At 34.6% G+C, this 23,243-nt stretch overlaps 1 long non-coding RNA gene across 1 annotated transcript in view; it reads right to left on the reverse strand.

The window, feature by feature from the left end:
* The window catches only part of LOC140621302 (uncharacterized), a 41,169-nt gene extending 18,134 nt beyond the window's left edge, over positions 1–23,035 (reverse strand). Inside the window, exons 1-3 of the long non-coding RNA XR_012021026.1 lie at positions 22,945–23,035; positions 13,587–13,674; positions 9,732–9,832 (exon numbers count right to left, since the gene is read on the reverse strand). This is a non-coding gene — a long non-coding RNA (uncharacterized lncRNA). The remainder of the gene's footprint in view (positions 1–9,731; positions 9,833–13,586; positions 13,675–22,944) is intronic.
* Between the last annotated feature and the right edge of the window lie 208 nt (positions 23,036–23,243).

A 23,243-nucleotide genomic window follows, 5' to 3' on the forward strand; every position in this document is an offset into this window, starting at 1 on the left:
TTTAAATTTTAGTATATTTTTAGCTTTAAAAATGTGCAATCACAGATGCCTGGGTGGCTCAGTAGTAGCACATCTGCCTTTGGCTCAGGTCATGATCCCAGGGTTCTGGGTTTGAGTCCTCCATTGAGCTCCCAGAGGGGAGCCTGTTTCTCTCTATGTCTCTGCCTCTCTCTCTGTGTCTCTCATGAATAAATAAAATCTTAAAAAAAAAGTTCAATCACTGAAATGTATTTATATTAACACATTTTACTTATACAAAATTAATCTAGAAAACGTAAACTTCCTTTGAAATTTGTTTATTTTTAAAGATTTTATTTATTTCAGACAGAGAGACAGAGAAAGAGAGAGGAAGAATGAACAGGGTGGGTAGTGGTGATGGGGGGTGGTGGGAGTGAGGCAGAGAGAGAAGCAGACTCCCTGCTGAGCAGGAAGGCTAAGGTAGGGCTCAGTCACAGGACCCTGGGATCATGACCTAAGCCAAAGGCAGTCGTTTAACTGAGCCACCCAGATGCCCCTGTTAAGATTTTTTTTTAATCCTAAATTCTTTAAACCAAAATATGGAGAATGTCAAGCAAATCTACTAATTTACATTATGCATTGTTTTAAAAGGTAAAGGGTTAAAGTTTCGTATTTCTTGGTAGCTTTTTGTTTTTAAGATTTTAATTATTTATTCATGAGAGTGAAAGATAGAGACAGAGACATAGGCACAGGGAAAAGCAGGCTCTCTATGGGGAGCCCAAGACTGGACTCAATCTGGTGGGATCACGCCCTGAGCCTAAGGCAGATACTCAACCACTGAGCCACCCAGGCATCCCTTTTGGTGGTTTTCTCAGAAAATCCAAAAGTAGTTTAAGACCTTAATTATAAGGATCCAAGATATCTTAATAATTCTACTGTTTGGAATTTATGACATGAGACAGGAGTTGTCAGAAGAAAAAAGTTATGAATCTAAGCTATAAATATCTAACGTAAGAAATAACTAAAGGTGAAAATTGAAAATGCATAGAAATGACAATGATTGGAAATTTTTAACTTTTGTGGGCATCTGGATGGCTTAGTTGGTTAGGTATTTGACTCTTGATTTCAACTCAAATCATAATCTTGGGGACCATGGGATCGAGCCCCTTATGGGCTCCAAGCTCAGTAAGGAGTCTGCTTGTCTCTCTGCTCCTCCCTCTGCTTCTCCCCCTGCTCTCTCTCTCATAAATTAATTAGTTAATTAAAAAATCTTTTTTAAAAAAATAAACTTTTATTTTTCAAGAATAAGAATTTTTCTAAAATAATTCAGAAGTATGTCAAAAATTTAAAGATTAGAGGGAATATTTTAAATGATGAAATTGAAATGATGTGAAATAATTTTTGCTCATTTTATTTACTTAAGAGTCAATATATAAAGCTACCTGGGTAAGTTTAGTTAACTAATAGCTGATGCTTATTATCAAGCCAAATTATTTTCTTTCATTATTACAACAGAAATCATTTGAGATGAGCCCTTCATTATTTTGGTAATCTTAATAAAGATAAAAGATTCATAAAGATAAAAGGCTGGTTTAATCAATAAGTGAGATAATAAAATTCAGTAATAGTAGATTTTTAGTTTTACCAAAATATTAGCTAATCCATGAGATCTAGTTACACACTAAATAAGGGACAATGCAAAAAAAGAAGAAAGAAGAAAGACGAAAGAAGAAGAAGAAGAAGAAGAAGAAGAAGAAGAAGAAGAAGAAGAAGAAGAAGAAAAGGAGAAGAACAAGGAGAAGAACAAGTAGGAGAAAAGGAAGAAGAAGAAATATTGCAGCTCTTAAAAATAGGGAGCTTGGATTATCAAAGAGAAGAAGCTACCTTCCTTGATTTTTTTTTTTTTTTTGATCCAGGAAATTTTAAAAACTTTTTTTCTTATTTTATCTATTTCTTTAAATCTTGCTTTCAGCAACATTGCATCTGTTATATTGATCCCTATAATAAAGCAAAAACAAAGAAATAAAATATTCTGGGTGTTAAAATTCAGTTTGTGGGAATATATCTAGAAAATATTACTCAACCAAAAGAGCCCTAAAGTATAATCAACGAAGTGAGGTGGCCTCTAATGGCTTCAGCCAGACCTCACTGTTGTGTTATGATGCTGCAACATGAGTCTACTGGCTAGGACTTCCCAAGGTCCGGATGATACTCGAGGCTACTTGATCTCTACCTTCACTTACTGAATCTGCAAGGAATGCTATCAATTACTCATTCAGCCATTTTGCAAACATCCTTGAAGTCCTTGCATGCACTTGTACCTTTGTAGCTGAAGGGAGATATGAAGAAAGATATCTCACTCCTTGCATCCAAACACTCCAATCATCTACTTTTCAGATATGTAAGCTTCTCTAATGTGATGCAATCAAACTGTAAGAGGGATAGACAGAGTGAAGGCGATGACAGGCAAACCAGTCTGAGTGTGGATGGAGGGATGGCTCTTAGAGGGAGTGCTTGAAGTGAGTCTTAAGTGCAGGAGCTGTCCAGGAGACTCTGGAGAATGGAGATCACCTCAGTAGGAACTCCACAAAATCACATAGGCATTTGAGGTGATTGACCCACTATTGAATTTTAGAGATGGTCTTCAGTTAAGTTTCTCTTAATTAGGTTTCATTTTGGGAATTGAAATTTTGTGAAGCTGCGAGTAAGCGGTGAGTAGCAGAGCTGTGAGGAAAGCCGGGAAGCAAATGTTAAAAACAACACAGGGTCTGATTTTATCTGTATTACCAGAAAAAGCTGGTCATTTGTGTTTTTTTTTTTAACATAATTATTGCTACTCCAGATCGTTCTACAAAGATAACAAATTATCAAGTGGCTATAAAATACTCTCCCAAAATATTTCAAGTTGAGAAAAATAGGAAATAAAGAAGGTGCATGTTCTGACTGAATATGTCATGCTGCCCTGACCAAAATCTCATTTTTTAAGTACCAGGGATGTATCTGCTTTTTTACATTTAAATATGCAAAAAGAAATGCAGAGACTATAGTGATAGGACAATAAAGTCATGTTGAACTTCTCACACAATTGCTTTTGTTATGTTCAAAGCAGTTATTCTTGCTGTCAGCAGGAATAAAATATACTACCATTGAAGAGTGCAAAAAAAAAAAAATCAAATGTGTTCCTGGGAATTACAACATAAACTGAATGCAAATAACCTCACAATTTCTAAGACCTGTCTCCTATTTGGTACTGCTGATGCTTCAGTTTTAATTTGTTGAGGTTTTCTGGTTTGTTTTTAATTTCCTAAAAATTGAAGCAGAATCTATCAGCTTAAGTTTAAAAAAACTGTGTTAAAACTGTGGCCCTGAGGTGAGAGGGTGGGGAGGGGTGGAGTGCAAGGGTGGAATATTACTAGTGCACTTAATAAAAATATTTCTTTCTAAAAATGAAAAGCAAATTTTACAACATATAGTCTCTTGAAGACTAATGTTTGGATATAGGCTTCATAGGCCAAAGTCTTTTGGTGTTGTGACAGTGTATCTCACAAAGGGGCATATGGGTCCTTCAACAAAATATGTGACTCCTAAAGACCTCTCATTTATTTATGCAAATATTATTTAAAAATCAGGTAATGATCTGTTTGAAATTCTAATTTTGCTTATGGTTGTAACTACTTCACCAACAACAAAGTCTTATCCAGGTCTAAGATCATTTATTGTTTTAAAAAAGTAGTAACTAATAATACACACTCTGATTATAATAACATATGCACAAATTTAAATATCCATATAATCCATAATTTTTTGAGAACACAATACTCTGTGGGATTGTAAAGAAAATGTTTTTTATATTTCTGCATAGTTAAAGCTTTCTGGGTAAATCTTATAGAACTTTACAATATGACAAAATTTAAAAGCATAATTTATGACTGATTTAGATTGTAAGAGAATTCCGTAGAAATTTATCTGGAAGGTTGGGGATTTGTGAACTAGGACCATAAAGATATAGTACAAAGATGTTATAAAGCTAAAGGCAGTGATCTTATCTTCCTCCTGGAGAAATTTATACTTACTGAAGGGTTAGAGCAAAATCATCCTTCCAAAGGAGCAAAGCACCCAGTTTCTTTTTTTCTGGGTTCCTCACATATTATAGAAACCAGTATACATAGGATAACATCTGAATTTCATTGTTTTACTACAGCATTGAGAAATTAAGGCACTGGGAAACCACATGCTTTGCCATGCGTAAATAATATTCGCTGCCTTAAAATTTTTTGTGGGCATTTAGAATAATATTAATAAATATGGATATTAAAAAATCTTACTCTCTCACCCATTTTCCAAGATTTACCTTATTAACTGTTTCTTCTCATTTTGATTTCCTTAATTCAAATACAAATTTTGTACTGCTTATTTAGGTACAAAATCAATTAGGTAAGTAGAAACCAGCTGACATCTTTCAGTGGTTATAATACAAGAAATTAAAAGTATTTGTAACTGTTGTAAAAGATGGGGAGAAAAAAATCTGGAACAGAGTTAATGAAGACAAGTGGGTCATATTTGCTCATCCCAAAGGATCTCTGATAGCTTTCTAACTATGAATGCAGAAGAGGTATGGCATGGGAAGAACTTAGCATGCCAGACTAATTATCAACTAGTAGGCTTTATTGAAAGGTAATCTTATGGCAAGTAGGATCTCACACATTTTCTCTACAACCACTTTTTGTGGAGAATAACATACTGAGTAAAAGAAATCATATCTGTCTGTATGAGTTCTAATATCAGGTGGAAAGAGGGACTGAAGTTTCTACCATTCTGTAAGCAGACTTTCATTGAATTCACTTATTGTCAACCATCTAACTCATTGTTGATTTCCATGACAACTGGTGTTCCTGAGCTGTTGTCCTGAATGGTTTATTTCCTTAGAAGATACAAAATGGTCAGAGACTGGGGAAGGGCTAGAGTGAGGAAAGAAAGGGAGAGTTAGTTGTCTGGCTTCTGGGTTGGAGAAGAGCTCAAGGGTCCACTATTTTTTATAAAAATTTTTACTGTCCACTAGTTTTCATCCCAAAACTCAGCATCCCTTCTCTTTCTTCCATGGTAAAACTTGTAACAAATTCAGAGCCTGTGAGTTCATTATTCATTAATTTCCCTTTGGATTATCTGAGTTGGTTAAGAGTTGCAGCTTCCATTCCACTCAAACAAGAGTTGAGGTCTCAGGTTTAGACTGTCATTCAAAGTAAAAGGCACAGAGCTTTTAAAAATAAAAGCATAAGTACTGAAAATCATTTTCTCTTCCATTTTTGACCCAAATCTCTCTGTTTAATCAAGAATTCTTTATCCAAACATTTAACCTGGTCAGTTTATCTATGAATTTGTGACCCTCTGGAAGAATACAAGTCATAAAGTTTTCATTTTTTGATTGCGATTTTGAGAGTCAAAAAGAAACAGTTTCTGGCTTCAAAGCATAAACCATCCACACAAAGATTTACACTAGAGAGCTTGTACTAAGGAAGAAAAACATTTAAATATCCCACATGATAATTCAAATCATTAACTCTTAGAAAACTCCAAGCCCAGTGATTTTAAATGTGTCTGGGCAATTTAGCAAAACACACCAAAGCTCTGTTAAGTAGATAATTTTATTGTTCCAACATTTTATTAGCTTAACAGATCTATTTGTTTGAAAAGACCCTGCAGCCTTATAAAAGGCATTTCATTTTGTTTACCGTAGCTGACTGCCATTATGCAACTATTAAATTGTCATTTTACTCCAGTGTGTATTTTACCTGATAAATATGAATTATAGTAATAGGTAGACAGGTGTAATTGATGGAGTGTTCAATTTCTTTATTTCATAATACAAGAGTAACCAAAAGTCATACTTGGATGTTTACTATAACTGTAGTTTTTTCAAACCCTCATTTTAGTTTTTATTTTAATATGAAAAAAATTAGGCTATTTTTACATCTATAATATTTATGCTGTCAGAGGCATGACAAAACATTTAACAACATAGTGAGAATTTTTCAACCACTCAAGAAGTATTTGGTTGATTCTTAAAAGTTTAACTGCAAAATTTGATTTACTAAAAGTGAGCCAAAAAAGGCTGAAAGAGAGCCACAAACACAGTTTTTTAAAAAGTCCTTTTTGTAGTCCATGGAGAATATAAAATAAAACTTGTGATTTCACTGTTGCTAATTTTAAAACCAAAGCTATATAATTCAACTGCATATTTAACTGTGCTACTAAAGATTTTTCTTTCTATTCTCTTTACCTGTGTTAAGTAAAATAAACATGTTCAGGGTGAAAAGGAAGAAAGGACAGAAGATGAGAGCTAATACAGAGGACAAGTAGTATTTGTGATAAAGTTCTTGGTGTTGAATATGAAAAAATGAATCCTACACCTATTATTTTAGGTGATGAGAGGAAAATTGTATGAAACTCAATCTCAGTCCTTTCCTGAGCAAGATACTAACCCTGCTGTGTGGACATTCCCTCATCTGTCAAAGTGGAACAGCAGTAGGATCTACTCATGGATTTGAAGTGGACAATGAAGGAGTATAAATCTGTAAGGCAGTTCAAGCAGCATGTGGAAATTGGTGTCATATAAGCATTAAATAGAATTTAATTCTCACAAACTTATAATTAATTGAGGAAAATATAAAATAGATAAGTATGGGATCCTAGAATTCTGACACATTGGCGTTTAAGTAAGCAATAGCTCATGGACATAACCAGGAACGAGTTATTGAGAATATTAGTTATCCAGAATCAGAAATGTAATACTGGTATAAAGTTCATTCATCATGTATGAATATTTGTATAAATATATATTCAAATATATCATACACATCCACACTTCCTATATCTGTTCATGGAGACCTGTCCACAATAAACTCTGAGAGATCAAAAATTCCAGAGCAATCAAAAGACTTCTTGACTACTGAAGTAAAGCTACTGAAAACATCGGAATTAGAAGTTTTAGAATAGGTGTCTAAATCAATTCCATTATTACCATATATTCTTTGAGTCACTACTGTATAAATATTCCCTACTCAAATACATGTCAGCCATAGCACAGCATTTTTTTTAATCTTTTCAACTACTGAGAGAGTAGCTAAGGACTAGAAATAATTTTGAGCCCAGGTAAATGAGAGTTTTTGTTTTTTGAAGCAACACCCAGAAAGCCACTATTAGATTTAATTGCCAATATCCAGGAACATAAAATCCTTAAAGGGTATAAAAAGTGGAAGCAATAACTTTAGAAATAAAGCCACTATTACCCCTGAAAAGGTTTAGTAAACAAAGAACATCTATACCTGCCCATTAGTTATTGATGACTATTTGATGTGAACTTTATGAGCAATAAACCAGAAACACAGGTTTATTTGGTTCTTTACTATACTTATATTAGCTCATATGTCAAATAAAAAAAAAACAGAATGTAATCTAATGTTTTCACCTTTATGAAAGTGTTGAAAAAATATTATGATAGATTGAAAGCAAGTAGATTACTCTTTTCTATCTGCTCTGTGGGGTATGAAAAATGTGTTGTTATTCAGATAAACTTCAGGATTCCTCCAGCTTTGTTTCCTCTTAAATATTTACATAATTTTTTACACAATGTTCTCAGAAGAATGTATCATTAATTTTCTTTATCCAGAAGAGCTGCAACCTTACCTGCTATATTTGCAATGGACACTCTGAATATTTCAGACCCAACATATACTTCCCTTCTATAATCCTCCTCTTTTATAGATAGGTAAGATTGGCCAATATGGAAGGCAGCGTTCAGCTAATCCCAAGTATTCTGGAGGATTAGAATTATATATAATGACTTCTTTATGCTACAGGCTTTCAGACATTTTGGAAATTTTCTCATTATATATTTTAGATTTTAACTGAATCTTTGTGGAATACAAACATTTTATATCAAATTAAAAAGCAAACATTACGTAAATCAAATTTGAGTATATTACAAACAAACATAGAAAGTAAATATAACAAATGATCTAGTCAAGAGGGTTCCTTCTACCACAGTAACTTTGAGAAATGAAATCAAAGTTGTGTGTAAGTTAATTGCTTTAGACTTTTATATATTCGAATAGTCAATTCTGAAAGACATTATTTAGGATAAGTTGCAACTCGCTCTCTGAAACTTTATTTCCTCTGGTGTTAGATGAGAATTACTGACTACATCCCTCCTCCTCAAAGGATTAACATTGGCACCAGTATGAGTAAGAATCTCATGCTCTACCAAAGACCTAATGAATCATAACTTTTACAGTATCTATGGATGATTCACACAAGCTTTAAGCTTGAAACCTTAAAGTTGAAAATCACCAGCTCCTTAACATTGTATACTTATACGATTCTTTGAATTCCTGAAATGGAGAGTTATAGGGAAAGATATTCTCCTTCTGTGATGACGCTGAATAAAGGTGAATAACAAGTTTTGCACCAATAAATATAGCCAAGTTGTATCTGAATCTTTGGGTTCAAGCACTTTAGTTAACATGTAAGTTGAGGCACACATCTGTGCCATAGTACCCACATTATTTTAAGGGTAAGAGAACTTTTTGTGGAGGGAAAAATGCATTTTATAAGAAAAAACACTGAGAGACTTTGGATATATTGATTTTCTCTATTTTATTCCTATTTTTAGTATCATTTAATTTTGCTCTAAATTTTATTTTTCATTTTTCTTCTGCTTTCTTTATCTTTAACTCATTCCTCTTTGTCTTGCTTGTTAAGACAAAAGGTAAGATTATTGATTTTACATACTTTATCTTTCCTAATATATGCACTGAATGCTAAAAGATTTCCCTTAAATAGAGCTTTTAATACATCTCACACATTTGATAAATTATATATTCATTTTAGTTTAGTTCAAACTATTTTTAATTTTTCTTGAGACTTCTTTGACCCATGTATTATTTAAGTAGATAAGTTTTTTAATCTCCAAATATTTTAGCATATTCCAGTTATCTTTCTGTCATTGACTTCTAGTTTAATTTTATCTTTACCAGAGAACATATTTTGTATGATTTCCATTTTTTAAAACTTGTTATGGTCTGTTCAATGCCCAGAACTTATTTTAGTAGATATTCCATGTGAGCCTTAGAAATGTGTGTGCTGCTATTGTTGGATGGAATACTCTATAAATGCCAATTAAAGTCATATTATATGTTCCTATTAAAAAACAAAAACAAAAAACAAAACTGTATGTCCTTGCTAATTTTATTCCTGATTGATTTATTAATTATTGAAAAAGGACTGCTGATATTTTCAACTATGGTGGTATGTTTGCCTATTTCTCCTTACAGTTCTATCGTCTTTTACCTTATGTATTTTGATGATCTCTTGTAAAATGTATAAACACTAATAATTGCCATGTCTCTTCATAAAAATGTACTTTATCATTATGTAATTCCTTTATTTATTCATTAGCATTTTCTTGTTCTAGAGTCTGCTTTGTCTGAAATTAACATGGTTATTCCATCTACCTATGACTGGAGATATCCCACCCTCAGGGGAGGAATCATAATCCCCCACTCTTTAAGTGTGAACTATGTATGGATACATACATACAACCATGTATGTATACTCCTTTCAAAGAGTAATGTATAGAAAGGGGATGTGGGAATAACTCAATAGTAAAGCAATCTGACAAACTCTACTTCACTGGGTGATCAAGGTTCATATCAACAGTAATAAATCATGATGACAGTATGAACCCTTGATATGAGGTAATAGAAATAGCATCTTACCTAGTCTTTCTCTCCAAAATTCATAAGTCCAGTTATCCATGGAAAACAATGCCAGACAAATTCCAATTTACAAAATACTTGACCAGTGCTCCTCAAAGCCACTAGGGTAATCAAAAACAAGGAAAGTCTGAGAACCTGTCACACTCAAGAGGAGTCTTAGGAGTCCTAATGACTAAATGTAATGTAGTATCCTAGGATATATTATGGAACAATAAAAAGAATATTGGATAAAATGAATAATGTTAGATAAAAATGAATAATGATTCATTAAGCATAACCAATATATCACACTAACATAAACTGCTAATAATAGAGGAAACTGGATGTGATTTGGAAACTGTATATTACCATCTTGTTTTCTCATACATCTAGAACTATTTTAAAAATAAATTCCATAAAAATCATTGAACTGTAAAATAATCTCTCTTGGGATAAACAGGGTATTTTAGCATTTTATATATATATATAATTTATATATAAATGTATATATAAATTATATATGTATGATCATATGTATTTAAAATAGTTCTAGATGTGTGATAAAAGATAATTTTTAATAATATTGTTATCCTGACTTCATTAGGATAAAAAGTTTTTGCACAGCAAAGGAAAGAATCAACAAACTAAAAGACAACCTATAGAATAGAAGATATTGGGCAGCCCTGGTGGCGCAGTGGTTTAGCGCCGCCTGCAGCCCAGAGCGTGATCTGGAGAATCCTGGATGGAGTCCCACGTCAGGCTCTCTGCATGGAGCCTGCTTGTGTCTCTGCCTCTCTCTCTCTCTCTCTCTCTCTCTCTCCCTGCATCTCTATGAATAAATAAATAAAATCTTAAAAAAAAAAGAATAGAAGCTATTCACAAAAGACATATCAGATAAGGGGCTAGTATCCAAAATCTATAAAGAACTTATAAACTTTACAAACTCAGCATCCAAAAAAAGAAAAAATACAGTCAAGAAATGGGCAGAAAACATGAATAGACATTTCTCCAAAGAAGACATACAAATAGCTAACAGACACATAAAAAAAAAATGCTCAACAGGGCAGCCCTGGTGGCTCAGTGATTTAGCACTGCCTTCAGCCCAGGGTATGATCCTGGAGACACAGGATGGAGTCCCATGTCAGGCTCCCTGTATAGAGCCTACTTCTCCCTCTCTCTCTCTCTCTCTCTCTCTCTCATAAATAAATCAAGTCTTTAAAAAAAATGCTCAACATCATTCATCATAAGGGAAATACAAATCACAACTACTATGAGATATCACCTCACACCTGTCAGAAGAGTTAAACTTAACAACCCAAGAAATGGCAGATATTGGTGAGGATGCAGAGAAAGGGGACCCTTTTACACTGTCTGTGGGAATGCAAACTGGTGCAGCCACTCTGAAAAGTAGTGTGGAGGTTCCTCAAAAAGTTAAAACCAAGAACTACTCTATGACCCAGCAACTGCACTACTAGGTATTTACCCAAAGAATAAAAAAGAGTGATTCAAAGGGGAACATGTACCCCAATGTTTATAGCAGTAATGTCCACAATTACCAAAACATGGAAAGAGCCCAAATGTCCATCAATGGATGATTGGATAAGGAAGAGGCGGTGTGTATAGCCATCAAAAAGAATGAAATCTTGCCATTTGCAATGACATCAATGGAACTAGAGGGTATTATTCTAAGTAAAATAAGTCAGTCAGAGAAAGACAAATACCACATGATTTCACTCATATGTGGAATTTAAGAAACAAGACAGATGAACATAAGGAAAGGAAAAGGAAAATCAGATAAAAACAGAGAGAGAGGCAAATCATAACAGAATTAAGAAACTCCTAACTATAGAGAACAAACTAAAGGTTGCTGGGAGGAGCTGAGGGCAGGGTGTAACAGAGTGAAGGGCATCAAGGTGGACACTTGATATAATGAGAACTTTGTGTTGTATGCAACTGATGATTCACTAAACTCTATACATAAACTCTAACATACAATGCACTATATGTTAACTAATTTGAATTTAAATAAACATAAAATAAAATTCCCTACTCTTTCACTCATTAGTTATGTAATTTTTAAAAAAGTAACATCCTTCTTGAGGAATAGATTTAGCAGTTATAGAAATAATATCATGATTGTTATTTAAGGAGTAATAAGATAACATTTAAAGGTACCAAATATAGTCCCTGTGGTTCAATAAACAGACTTTAATCATCTCCTAACTCTCCTAACTTACCTCTCTATTCCACAAATAACTGAGAGTTCACTTTAATACAAATAGCAGCAGTTCTTAAGAGGCATCTTTTGGAGCAGCTAAATATACTGGGAAAGTAATAGCAGTACTAGAAGAAATATATCAAATTATGCATAGGTTAGTGATTGATATAGCAAGAGAAAGTACGTGTAAAATTGTAAAAAGACATCATTTAAATATGCTGGAAAAAATATAAAGGTTGTCCAAAAGGATGAAAAGAGTGAGAGATTTTTCTGAAAATAAACACCATGTAGAAAGGGATCCATGAAAGAGAAAAATCAGAAGCAGCTAATAGCTGCTCTGTGACAGAGAATCACATCAAGTCATCTCCACTTAGAAACAGGTGCAAATAGGAACATGGCAATGCCTTTTCCTCTTTCGTCTTTACAACTAAATGACTGACTTTGTGAAGAATCAGTCATAAACTTGAGATTGTAGACTCATTACCCAGTTATTCGCTTTATTAAATATTAAATTCTGCCTTATGGTGACAAAACTGAATTTCATGAATATGTAAAATAAAGCTTGCTATTGTTAAGAATGTAGTTACATTATAATTCTCTATTTTATCTACAAATTCATGATTAAAATTATGGGATAAAGAAATAGCACTCAGATTTTAAGCCCTAAGAAAAATCCTAATATCTGAAGGAGAAACTGTAGTATTTTTGAGAGCAGGTTATATAACCACTTGAATTTTGATAATTAGATTATTGTATGATTTTTTGCTTAACACCGGCATCAGCTTTAGAATATGGTGAAGCCCAACATATTGTGAAAAAAGTTTTTGATTTTAGTTCATCATAAGATTTTCAACTTATTATTTTATTTAGTATTATATGTTGCAGGTCTCAATAGTTCAGAGACAGATGACAGAGCAATATGCTTAAGTCAATGAATCAACTCTAGTTGTTTCTTTCTACATGTGACACATCCTTTGAAACACTACTGAGAATGCTGAGAAGTGAAAAAAAACCCTACTAAGTCCAGTTTCTGGGAAACATAAAGTCATGACATATAAGAGTTGCTCCCCTGGATGAAATGTTTTGCTTAAGGTATATTTAAAAAAGGCTGTATTTTCTCTGCCAATTCATAGAGTTTCTTAAGAGATACATAACGATTATATTGAAATGAGAACAAAAAAAGAAAAAAAAAGAAGAGAGTCAGAAGAAAGAGTGCATGTACACGGAGAAAAGTAAAAAAGAAAGGAAGGAAGAGAGGAAGGACGAGAGGGAGGGGAGGAAGGAAGGAAGGAAGGAAGGAAGGAAGGAAGGAAGGAAGGAAGGAAGGAAGGAAGGAAGGAAGGAAGGAAAAAAGAGTCTGACTCCATTTTGGGGTGTTTGACTGCTCTTTCTCTTATGCCTACGTATGAGTATATGAGAAGAAAGCCTGGGTACTTCCTCCCTAGTGCCATCAGGAGATTCAAACTGTGCAAGCCTCTGTGCTGGGAACCCTCATCCCTGTTAAAATCCAAAGTCAGTATTCTTTCTTGACTCCCTCAAACTGTGTTTTTTGTTTTGTTTTGTTTTGTTTTGTTTTGTTGTTTTGTTTGACCGGCTTGGAAGCCCATCTTGCTCTCCAACACAAAACTTCACTATGAGAATAAAAAAGTCATTCACACCTTCTTGGTGTGTGTGATGTCATCAGTCTTGACTTTGGAACCTGATTTTAGGTGAAAGATCCATCTTGCATCTGCATCTGTGAGGTAACTACAACAGAAAGGAAGGAAAGAAGATGAGCAAAATGAAGGAAGAAAGAAATCTTGAGACATATAGAAAGGGAAGTCAAATGCCAAAGTTTTTTTAAAAGAGCTTTTCCTCCCAATCAACAGAAGAATAGTCCCAACCATCTTCCTTCCTCAAATTCAGGGAATGGTCTCAGCTCTCCTCATAAGAACTAATGGAACATTAATAACAATATGGAAAGAGAGATTTAAGTGATAATATTATGGGATGCCTTTGAGTTAGAGAAATAGAGCCAAGTCAAAAGATAGAAAAGTCTTTTTTTATAATTTGTTGCCAAGTGCTTAAGTAAGATGAGCTCAGTGGCCTACAGGAAACTCAGTTTGTGTCCTTACAAAATTATCATCAAAGACATTTAAATTAATTGGTCAAGTTAATATTAATACCTGAAGAATAGTGGTTGCTATTTCACCCACACTATGTGTTGAGTTATTTTCAGGTGACCTTTCCCATAAACAATTCCCCACTCAGAAATCCCATCAGTGTGCTGAATATGTCTAACATTATGAGTATTTGAGTTACACAGAATTAATACCTAAGTGAGTATATGCAAAATTATTTGTAACATTATCTCAATGTTTCTTTGCAAATGAGCAAATAAATCTATCCCCACAGTACCTAGTGGAGTGTTTTGCATCTTTGGTGTTCAATACATTTGGTGAAGTAATCACCCATTGCTTTCTGCAATCTAAGTTCTGTCTGTCCAGTATGATCACTGAAAGGTCACATACTTTGACTTCATTGTCTTTGGAAGCCACACAAGGACATGAAACAAATCCTTCGTTCATTATTATTTCGATTTTAGTGTGCTTTTAGCTTCTATCATAGTGCATATGAAACATAGGAAAGGAAAACTGATATCTCTCCAAATCAGCTGTTACAAATAACTTTACTATTTTATCCAATCTGCAACTATAAGGACATTTGTGATATGTTTTATAAGGATATATTTATATGTCAACTTATTAAATATATTTACTTATATAAATATTTATATTTTTACTCCTTAAATGAGTATTACTTGAGCATTTATTATGTGTAATGAAGAGTAAACTAAAAAACAGAAAGTCTTTATCTTCATGAAGCCTATAACCCAGTGGAGTAACAAACATATAAAATAAGCGTATTTTTTACAAACTGCAAAAAATGCTAAAAACATATATAACAAGAAACATGACTGATAATTAAGTTGAGCTCAGGCTTCAGGCCGGAATGGGTGTCATAAGGTAAAGGGAAGTAGTGTATTGAAGTATAGGCAAAGACTATTATTGTAGTGGGGGTGTCGGGTTCTATGTCAAGGGCAGCATGATTTATTGAAAGAATTGAAAGAAAGCCATGAACAGTGAGAATTCTTCAAGTTCCTATATGTTCTGGTGTGCACGTATATGTGTAAATGTGTATCTTCCAGAAATATTTAAATTTAATTAATACCAAATCATGATAATTATGTAATGCCAGTTTTTTAATATATATTTATCATTCCCTTTCTTTCTATGAGAAATTTTAGGCTAAATTTCTTTATGTTACCTACTGTGTTTTATAGTAAGTCACTTCTATTACCCTTTAGAATTGGTGGGGGAAATGAAGAGAGAAAGAAGCCATGGAAGAAAAATTGTAAACTTGACATCGTTCTAGTTGGAAGGAGAAACAGAAATGATGTTTTAATACATGATCCTAGCACATGCATAATATTGTCTTATATACTGTCAAGGCAAAATAAAACTAATTACACTGAACCATGTCTTTAAAAAATATATATTTTATTTGTTTATTCATGAGACACACACAGAGTGAGAGAGGCAGAGACATAGGCAGAGGGAGAAGCAGGCTCCATGCAGGGAGCCCGATGTTGGGGCTCCATCCTGGCACCGCGGGATCATGCCCTGAGCTGAAGGCAGACACTTAACCACTGAACCACCCACGCATCCCAGGAACCATGTTTTTGAAAAAAAAAAAAAAAAAAATGTTGTGGGCTGAATGATTCAGTAAAAACAAACAAACAAAAAACATTTTTTTCTGGTATGCTCTATCTACTTCTAAGATCTGGCTTAGCACTGGGGGATTAATTTTAGGTATAAACATATTGTATCATTGAGTCAAAGTTCTAACAAATGCCTCAAAGGACCAAAATTGGCTCCTTAGATTCCTTCCAAGGGAAAAGATCAAAACTATTTAGAACCTTACAATTTCTTATAATTGAGTAACCTGCAGTCTGATTGGCAATTTAACATTGCAAATAAGAGGCAAGCTTTAATTTGCTGGCTCAACACGATTTTAGAAAATTAAATCATTTCCACATTTGCATAACAAAATTTATTATCTGTAATTAACTAACCTTTAGAAAATTTATTTTTAATTTCCTCCTGTCAACATATCTGGAAAACGCCAAGTTAACAAGCATTAGCACAGAAGCAACTATATTAGTGTAGAAGCTACAGCAAGTATTAGATGGATGGAGTGGTCAAGTCCTAAGGTAATTAGAGAGTTGTCATCTGGGACACCTGGGTGGCTCAGCAGTTGAGTGTCTGCCTTTGGCTCAGGGTGTGATCCTGGAGTTCCAGGATCAGTCCCACATCTGGCTCCTCCTATGGAGCCTGCTTCTCCCTCTGCCTGTATCTCTCCTTCTCTCTTTGTGTCTCTCATGAATAAATAAATAAATAAATAAATAAATAAATAAATAAATAAATAAATAATCTTTAAAAACAAATAAAATAAAGAGTTGTCATCTGATTACATTCTACACTTAAAAACGTGGAAAAATATTTGATATCATTACTGATCGACAACAAAATCATAAGGCACCATTTTGTATACACTAATCAGCTAAAGGAATATGTTTAATCAGAACTGTTTACTTGGAATTCCTTTATAGTTATAACACTATGTTTCATACTAAAACAAAACCAAAATATGAGAATCCAATTTTCCTAATTCTAATTGCTCTAATTTAATTGTAATGTGCATACATTTTGTCATTTGATTTTAGAAGCAACAGTTCTACAATAGCATTGTAAAAATCTTCAACATTTTATAAATTAATTTCTTGTCCCTCTCCACTCTTTTTTTTTTAAGATTTTATTTATTTATTTGAGAGAGACCAAGAGAAAGCTTGAGTGAGGGGAGGGGAAGAGGGAAAAGCAGATTCCCTGCTGAGTAGGGGTGCCCTAGGGAAGAGCTCAATCCCAGGATCCTGGAAAGAGGACCTAAGCCAAAGGTAGCCCCTTAGCCTACTGAGCCATCCAGGTGTCCTTCTCCATGCTTAATATAAGGAGTCATATAAGGGCAAATTACAATGTATATTCCCTCATCATAAAATTTGATTTAGGGCAGCCCTGGTAGTGCAGCGGTTTAGCGCCGCCTGCAGCCCAGGGTGTGATTCTGGAGACCCGGGATTGAGTTCCACGTCGGGCTCCCTGCATGGAGCCTGCTTCTCTCTGTCTCTCTCTCTCTCTCTAGAAAATCTTAAAAAAAATTAATTTTTTTTGATTTATTAGGTTTTCTTGTAAATATGTATATTTAATTTATATACATGTGAATATATGTGTATACAAATGCCATTTGTCAGATTGTATTGCTGTAGAATTTTAAAAGATCTTTTCCAAAAACAAAACAAAAAAAAATAACAATACACCTCTCTTCTTTTCCCTAGAGTTTATCAAGCTCTACTAAATGCCCTATCTAGCCATTACAATTCATAGAAAAAAGCAATGGTAGCAGGTGGCATTATGAATTTAAATTAGATCCAATGTGCAGAAGGATAGCAGGGGGTCTTCTGTATCAGTTTTCTGAATGCATGATTTCAACAATATTGTATGTTTTCCAAACTATTCAGGCCATTACTGTTCTACAAACAATTTTTTTTTCTATTTTACTAGAGTGCTTTATTTCCCTCAAGATACTAGTTTGTAAACTCATCAGACTCTCTTACACAGACACAAGAAATCTAGGATACCAGTGATGAAAAACATAATATGAAACTAAACATTTGTCTTGTAAGAAAGTTTTAGGAGGGTAAGTCATCTTACTCTATCTCCTTTTTAATATATAGAGATGATCACATATACACATACAAAGCCAACATCTAAACAGCTACACATCTTACTCTTGTCAACAAAGTTCACTTAGATATACACTATACTTAAAATTACATAAGTTAATAATAATATATTACTTTTTAAAATTCGGAATATTGATGGAACTTAGCTTTTTTAATATCATGCTTCAGAAAATTTAAAGAGGTTACAGCCTCTAGAGGAATTCAGTACTCATCCCTTATTTCCAGCCCCAAGAATGGGCAACACCATCTATTTAGATATTAAAGCCAGTAACGGGATTTATCCACCAACATGCACATCCATATTCTTCAGATTTTACCTCTTAAATTCTGTCCAATACTCTCACTTATTTCCATTTCACTAAAGTCCCATCTTGGTCCAAGCTAACATCCTATGTGGCTGATTACTGGGATTATTGCAATACAAATCACAGCTCTAGTCGGACATTTAGTGTTTTGTTTTGTTTTGTTTTGTTTTTTTAAGATTTATTTATTCATGAGAGACACAGAAACAGAGAGGCAGAGACATAAGCAGGGGGAGAAGCAGGCTCCCTCCAGGGAACCCGATGTGGGACTTGATCCCAGAACCCCAGGATCATGACCTGAGACAAGGCAGATGCTCAACCACTGAGCCACCCAGGCACCCCGCTAGTAGGAAATTTGAACTGGTCAAGAGTTAAAGTGTTTCTTACTTTTACAGAAATATTTTAAAATGGTATTCTTGTTCAAATCTTATAGATTATAAATGAGTGAGAAAAATAATGAAACCACATGTTATTTAGGTCGGGACAGAATTTAACAAATATTATTATCCAAATATACCAAAGCACATTCTTCTCAAGTCAACATAATAGGCTACTGTTTCATAAAATATTGACTCATAGAAAGGAAAAAAGGGGCAGCCCCAGTGGCTCAGTGGTCTGCTGCCGCCTTCAGCCCAGGGTGTGATTCTGAGGACCAGAGATCGAGTCCCACCTCTGGCTGCCTACATGGAGCCTGCTTCTCCCTCTGCCTGTGTCTCTGCCTTGCTCGCTCTCTCTCTCTCTCTCTCTCTGTATCTGTCATGAATAAATAAATAAAATCTTTAAAGAAAAGAAAGGAAAAAAGAAAAAAATAAATTATATGTTATAATTTTCACTGTTTCATTAACATGATACTCACTTTTTATTTATACAAAAACTGTAGGAAAATGGTCAAGGTTAATAAACTATACTTTCTAGTAGAATAAACAGGATTTATTTCTGTTTTTCCTACTGGTTTCTTTTCCCCAATGTCTCATTCATTTGGCAAAGGAGGACTAATAGAATTAATTAAAAAAGCCTAAAAAATAATAACATAGAAAGCAAAAATCCAATCATAGCAAAAATATACCACTGAATACCCAGCCATATTTCTCACAGAGATTTCTGTACTCGGCTCTCCTCCTTCAGACATCCACTTCCTGTCATGCATTACACAAGTCACCTCTTTTCCAATCTCTCGTCTTCTCAAGGTCCAGAGGCTCCTCTAACTCCTGCCCTCTCAGTAGCGATGGGACACTAAACATTTCTTCACATGAAGCAATCTCCATCCAAGAACGACCCCTTAAAAAGTATTATGCACAGTAATTTACCATCCCATTGCCTTGACCATCCTATTTTCTTTGAACATGGCCCGAACATTTTACCACCACAAAATGAAAGGGTCCATTGAAGTGCTTTCCCACATCAAATGATTGTGATCTTTCAGCCACTTCTGAATGCAGAAACAACTGTAATTTATTTTTAAATATTTTGCCTTTTGTTTTTCCAAATTTCACCATTATAATTTTTTTCAGGCTCTGATATTTAATTTCTTTTTTTTACCCTTATTCTAGAATTTCTGCAAACAATATGAAAAGAAAATGACAAAGTCAGTTGGAAAAAGACAAAAAATAATATTACATAGTGTTTTGATTTTGTGTCTAAAAGTCACGAAAATCACCTAAACAACATAATAAACTAGGAAGGTTTTACCCAGCAATAATCCAAGTGTTAGGTATGTATGAAGAAAATTATAAAACTTTGTAATAGTATGTGTAAAAAAACAAAACAAAAACAAAAACAAAAACAAAAACAAAAAAATGAAACCAAAACAGACAGACATAAAAATCATGTTCTTGGGTTAAACTATGAAACACCAGTCCTTTCCAAATTAATGAATCCTTCTTTCGTTCCTTCCTCCCTGCCTCCCTGCCTTCCTGCTTTCCATTCCTCCTTTATCTGTTACATAAAATAAATATTTCATGTAGGAGACTATGTCACTTACTATAGTAGATGGTAAATATACTAGAGGCAATAAGATAAATATCATGACCTAACTAAACGTGGCAAATACATGTAATTAAACAGTAATTAGAGTGGGAGATCTGGGTGGGTCAGTGGTTAAGCATCTGTCTTTGGTTCAGGTCATGATCCTGGGGTCCTGGGAAAGGATCCCAGGGTCCCCAAAGGGAGCCTGCTTTTCCTCTGCCTATGTCCCTCCCTCTCTGTGTGTCTTTCATGAATAAATAAATAAAATCTTAAAAAAACAGTAATTAGAGTAAAATCTAGTCTGTATTTAGACATATATAGATATACATACATATATTCACATATACATGAGCATATATGTACAGTTGTATATGTTTCTTCTCTTTCTTTGAAATAGAAAATGAACAAATAATGCAAACAAAGATTGAAAAGGCCAGATACTTACTTTGAAAAGTTGTGAAAGAAGAAAACTATAAAGTCTGAAAGACTTCTGAAAGAAGACTTAATTAAATGGCAATTTTACTGAATAAGTACATGGAATATTTCTCAGATTCTAATTCTACCAAAATTGTATGTATAATTTTAGCACCATTACCATCAAATTTGACTAGGAATCTTCTTTGAATTTGGCAGATTCTAAAAATCCCTCTAAGCATTTTTCACAGAAATGGAGAAAAATAATCCTAAAATTCATGTGGAACCTCAAAAGACCTTGCATAGTGAAAGGAGAGCAAAGCTGAAGGCATCATGTTCCCTGTTTCAAACTATTTAACAAAGCTAAAATAATTAAAACAAGACAGTATTGGCATAAAGACAAACACAAAGATTGGTAGAACAGAATAGAAAGCCCAGAAATAAACCTATGCATACAATCAACTAATATTTAAGAAGGGAGCCAATAACACTTAATAGCAAAAACAGTCTCTTCAGTAAATGGTGTTGAGGAAACTGGTCACAAGTAAAAGAATGACAAGATTTACATCTTCAAGGGGCAGAAAAGATTTCTCCTAGGAGTTTCAAAGCATATTTCTCTCTTGTCAGTCATCTAGGGTAATTGATATTTAAATCTTCCTTTATATTTGAGGTCAGATGGCATGTGGTACTTAATCTATTTCATTGTCAATCACCACAGCATCCTCCTCTCGCTTTCCTCACATCTTCAGGGTTTCCACCCTTACCAATTCAATCAGGCTTCGTCATAAGCACCCAGATCTTAATCCATGGCAACTCCTTCCCTCTAGCTTTATCAAACTGCACGTTCAGGTCTCTATCCCATTATCTTACTGTCACCCTTTATTTGCCAGCCCCAAAGCTGGCAGAGTAGAGGACAATCGCATGGCTTTCTCTAATTTCAGCTCTTCCAATTTTCTAACCCCATCTTTGGCTTCTAGCTGAGCATCAGTGGCCAACCAACTGACCACAGCAGAGTCCAGACCACAGCATCCGCCTTTCATATGCCTTCTTTGCCATATGTGAAGTGTGAAGTGCTTCAAACACATGCATTATGCCAGTCTGCATCGTGAAGGCATCCCTAATACTCACATAGTGGTCCTCAAGCCAGCCCTTCCCACAAAGAGGTTGAAGTCAATGCAGAATTTCCCCCACAGATGTCTCACTTCCTAAGACTCATTTCTTTAGTCTCCTGGTTGGCTTGCCAATCGTTGGTTCATAAACTTTGGGATTTTGTGGATGAAATCTGAAATTGATCATCATACAAGAGAGCAAAGAGAGATGGAAGAAAGAGGCAGGTTGTGTCACATTGGTAGACAGTAGGTGTAATAAGCAAGGGGACTTACACATGAGGCTTGTCATGAGTGGCTGCAGGATAAGTAAATCCCCACACCTGCCTGCCAGAATTTTAAGTTATATTGAAACTAGTCATATATTCAGTATAGATGGTCTCAACACCTTACTCTCAAGGCCATGTCCATAAAATGGCTGCTAGTAAGTGGACAAATACTCCAAGAACAGAGGCGGGGTTGAAAGGCCTCAGACGCACAGGTCCAGCTTATGGGTCAACAGTGGTCATGTCCTCTCAGTGCTCCCTTCCAATAGCCTCCTGTCTCACTTACCTCCCCACTTTACCATCTCATAACTTTCCTCTGCCCCTAGGACTCCAGAGTTTTCCCCAGGCTCCTTATAACCTCATGCTTACCTCTATCTTTGCAATTATTTTGTTACACTGTCAGTATCTGTTTAGATGTTCACCTCACACACTATACTTCAAATTCTAAATGTTAAGGATTTTTCATATTCTTTTATTTTTTTAGGGCTTTGTGATATTCTTAGCATTTAGTAGGGGCTTAGTTAAATGCTGGTTAAAATTACAAATTAGCTCTATTGTTTCACTTTTTGGCACATTTGATGCAAAAGGACTTAATTAAAATCACTTAAAATTGCTTTTCTCAAGAAAATAAAATGATCAGGCAAATTATTTTATAATCCTTTATTTCTTAGGAATATGAGAGGCTTTTTTTTTCCAAATTAGTGTCCTACACCGATTCTCCAGTTCTCCAACACCAACTGGGTACCCAACAGTTCGATTCAATTCTGACACTAACTCCTGAAGTTAGCATCAAACCCTAGAGGTTAATGTCTTAGTCTCACAAGCATGATCCCACTTCAGATGCCAAATATAAATGGAGTGTCTATGCTGCCCAAGGGGCCAAGGCCGTGAAAGGGAGGACCTCAGGCCCTCTCGGAGAAGGTTTTGGGCTTTGGGTGAGAAAAGAATTCAAGAGCAAGCCATCTAGAGAAGGGGACAGAGATTTATTAAGTATAGAAGTAAAGAAGGGAGATATTTCACAAAGTAGCGTTCTCTCCTCCCAGATGGGGAAGAGGACCTCCCCTTTGCCTCTAACAAAGGATCTTATACGTTTTAAAAATTAGCCAACTATATAAGGAGGGACTTACCTTTTAACTCTGCGTTTATTATTTACATTAAGCTGTTAGCTTTTTCCATTGTCTTAGGGTTGTGGAATTACCTACAGGGAGCAATTTTAAAGAATGTTCAGGCTTTGTGGCTTTTACTGCCAGAGGGTATAGGGTCTTGTTTTCCATGAATCAGATCTTGTGATTCTTTTTATGGTCTGCTGACTTTTGGGTGAAAGATCAGCCTAAAACCAAAATGTCTTTACTTTGGTCAGCTTGTCTCCTGAGCCTACCCTTCCTCCCATCTCACCTACATAAACCTCATTTTTGCCTGGCTAATG

This window comes from Canis lupus, chromosome 30 (genome assembly GCF_048164855.1).
Source record: "Canis lupus baileyi chromosome 30, mCanLup2.hap1, whole genome shotgun sequence".
Classification (NCBI taxonomy): Eukaryota; Metazoa; Chordata; class Mammalia; order Carnivora; family Canidae; genus Canis; species Canis lupus.